The 3,738-nt window shown below is 47.6% G+C and overlaps 1 pseudogene; it reads right to left on the minus strand.

Annotated features, from left to right (window-relative positions):
- Nucleotides 1-243: 243 nt before the first annotated feature.
- Nucleotides 244-1,871, minus strand: LOC142760615 (E3 ubiquitin/ISG15 ligase TRIM25-like; annotated as a pseudogene).
- Nucleotides 1,872-3,738: the final 1,867 nt, after the last annotated feature.

A 3,738-nucleotide genomic window follows, 5' to 3' on the forward strand; every position in this document is an offset into this window, starting at 1 on the left:
TCGCTCTGTCAGTATCTGTGAGGCCCTAAAACTGCAGACAAATTCCCTTTAAACAGTGTAAATGTGGACTACAACCCCCAGCAGTTTATATATATATTGCACCTCCCATCTTACCCCTATATATGATAATGAAGAAAACACCAGCATTGATTTATAGATTATAGGTCATATTATATTATCCTGTCCATCCATTAGATGGCGCTCTCTGTAGTGTCACTAGTCTCTGGCCCCGGATTTCTTAGGTTATGATGGTTTCTCCCAGTTGCTGCCCCCCCCCCCCCTGATATCTTTATAGAGCCTTCTACTACACATAATGCAGCATGAAGGGGCTCGGTGAAGGTGGCGGTGACTTTGTGTAAGTGTCTGATGGGGTCACACAGCTCATAAAAGGACAGCTGCCCGGCCCCATAATCCAGACATATCCTGAATCTATCACTGGAGATCTTGTAAGGTAACCGGATATCTTTACTGTCATGTCTCACTGAATACTTATTATTCCACCTCCTCAATATCCAGGACTTGTTATTATCTCCAATGTATGACTGACCCCCCCTCCTGTCTATAATGGGGTAACACATCCCCACCATCCAATACCCTGATCTACTGATCTCCACATCCCAGTAATGTCGCCCTGAGGAAAATCTCCTGCCGCTTATCACCTGACGATCCTGGAATCTCTCCGCTGTTTCTGGACGATTCTGCTTCTCATGTGTCCAGAATGCAGTTTTCAGGTTGTCTAATATATGGAGATAATTACCAGCTGTGTTTACATCCAGTAATATGTCTGCAGGACCCTCCACATAGATCCCGCTCCTTATACCTGTTATTATGTCACATAATGTGTGTAATGTGTCTGAGATCAGAGCCACATCCAGATCATCTACATCACGGAGCTGTTTATCACGTATCCCCGTGTCCTCATCCCCTCCCCCCTCCTCAGGATCACACAAGACACCTGTGTCTGGTCCCTGTAGGACAGTCAGTGGATCTGTCATGTTACACAGCCCCTCAATGTCCCTCATCTTCCCGGACAGCTTGTCCTTCTTTATTTCCAGCTGCTGGATCAGAGCGGAGAGTGAGAGTGACTCTTCCTCCTCCTGCCTGGAGATCTCGCTCAGGACCCTCTTCTCCAGGTCGTCCAGCCGTCTCGTGAGGTCTGTAAACAGGACAGTGACTCTCTCGGCTTCTCCAGCTGCTTTTTCTGGAGCTTTTCTCCAGCGCTCCTCCAGACTCTGGACTCTTTCCTCAGTCTCCTCTCTCTTTGTGGTCAGTTTCTGCAGAACATTTCTCAGTTTCTTCTTCTTCTTCTCAGAGGCCTCATCCAGTGACTCCATTGTATGTCCTTTATGTTCCCCAATCAGACTGCAGGACACACAGATACAGATATCATGCTTAGTACAATAGTACTTTAAAACTTCCTTATGGACAGAACATTTTCTGTTCTCCAGGGAAGTGCTGGGTTCAGATAAGACGTGTTCTGCTGCCTTGCTGTGAACTCTCAGGTGTTTATCACACAGAGAAGCTTCACACAGCAGACAGGATTTAACAGCAGGTACAGCAGAGTCCACACAGTAAGTGCAGCAGATCCCGGTCTGTTCTTTATCTGGTTGAGTAAACAGGAAATTCTGCACTATATTACATAGAGTTATGTTCCTCAGCAGTGCAGGCCGATCCCGAAACTTTTCTCTGCATTCAGGACAGGAATAAAGTCCAGACTCGTCCTGTGTATCCAGCGCACGATCAATACAGACCCGGCAGAAGTTGTGTCCACATCTCAGCATTACAGGATCAGTAAAAGTGGTCAGACAGATGGAGCAGTCCAGCTCGTCTCTCAGATCAGCAGACGCCATGACCGACAGGAAGAGAGAAACGAAACTGCAATTCTCTGACACTCAGAAACCAGAGGGCGGGTTTAACTCTTCCTACTCCGGGTGCGGCTAAACTAACAACTATTCACTCCTCTCTGCACACGTCTTGTGTAACTGGATGTGATGTCTGTAAGAAGTTTGGTCTCTATGTGTGTTTATATTTATAGGGCTGTGAAAAATATTTGCTCCCTTTCTGATGTTTTCTATTTTTTTCATATTTGTCACAATATATTTTTTTAGATATTCAAAGTGTAATATACGACAAAGTAAACGCAAAATTTTAAACGCTTCTGATTACAAAATCACTAGAACTGAAGAGATCAAAAATCTGATTTTAAAATGCAAATATATAAAAAGTAACACAGCACAGTGTAAGGGCTCATTCAGACGAGCGTATAAGTAGTCCTTGTGATGGCCGTTAAACCAATGGTCGTCAAACCGACGCTTTTATTTCAATGCACCCTTCACACGACCGTTGTTTCACCAGAGCGTGTGACTGGTGTGCGAAAAAATAGTACATGTTCTATTTTACTGCGTGTCACACATCCCTTCATTGACTCTAGTGTGTGGGGGATCCGTGACAAGGGGTCCCGCACGTGTGCGGTATTATCTACAGGGGGTGTGTGGCATCATCTTCAGGGGGTGTGACATCATCTACAGGTTGTCTGTGGCATCATATACAGGGGGTGTGTATGGCATCTTCTACGGGGATGTGTGTGGCATCTCCTACAGGGGGTGTGTGGCATCATCTACAGGGGTCTCTGGCATCATCAACAGGGGATCTGTGTAGCATATACATGGGGACTGTGTGGCACTATCTACCGAGGGAATTGTGCTATTATCTACAGAGGGCACTGTGGCATCATCTACAGGGAGCAGTGTGTGGTAAAATCTACAGGGAGCAGTGTGTGTGGTAATATCTACAGGGAGCAGTGTGTGGTATTATCTACAGGGAGCAGTGTGTGGCAATATCTACAAGGAACAGTGTGTGGTAATATATACAGTGAGCAGTGTGTGGTAATATCTACAGGGAGCAGTGTGTGGCAATATCTACAAGGAGCAGTGTGTGGCAATATCTACAAAGAGCAGGGTGTGGCACTATATACTGTGTGGAGTAGCAGTGTGGAGCACCATCTACAAGGGGCACTGAATGTGGCACTATCTACGCTAGATTTTACGCTATCAGTAGTGGTCAGCACATATCATCTAGCCCTAGATAAAACTTCAGATATTACCTGCCTGTAAACAACAAGATAACCAGAGAGGAATACCGGCCCCCAGAGTAGTTGTCAGCCCCTTGTAGATAGTGGCACAGTGCCCTCTGTAGATAGTGCCACTCCCTCTAGATAGATCCACGCATCCCCCTGAAGATGATGCCACACAGCTCCCTGCAGATGCCGCCACACAGCCCCCTGTAGATGCCGCCACACAGCCCCCCTGTGGATGCCGCCACATGCAATCCCATGTAGATAGTGCAAGAGTGCACTCTGTAGATAGCGCCACCTCCCCACCCCGTAGTTAGAGCCACACAGCCCCCTGTAGATGACGCCACACAGCCCTCTGTAGATGATGCCACACAGCTCCCCTGTAGATAGAGCCACACAGCCCCCGTTAGACAGTACCACACACCCGCCCTGTAGATGGTGCCACACAGGCCCCTGGAGATGCCACCACACACCCCTCCCTGTAGATTGCACTACACCCATCCCTCCCTGTAGAAAGAGCCATTATGGCTCCTTCTAGGAGGGAAATCCACAGCCAGAGCAGTGCCAACGCTCCGGCCAGGGATTCCGCAGCAAGAGGAGCCCCTGACATCACAGTCTTTATATGGACAGTGATGTCAGGGGCTCCCTCTATGAGCGGAAGCGTG

This window comes from Rhinoderma darwinii, chromosome 4 (assembly GCF_050947455.1).
Source record: "Rhinoderma darwinii isolate aRhiDar2 chromosome 4, aRhiDar2.hap1, whole genome shotgun sequence".
In the NCBI taxonomy this organism is placed as follows: Eukaryota; Metazoa; Chordata; class Amphibia; order Anura; family Rhinodermatidae; genus Rhinoderma; species Rhinoderma darwinii.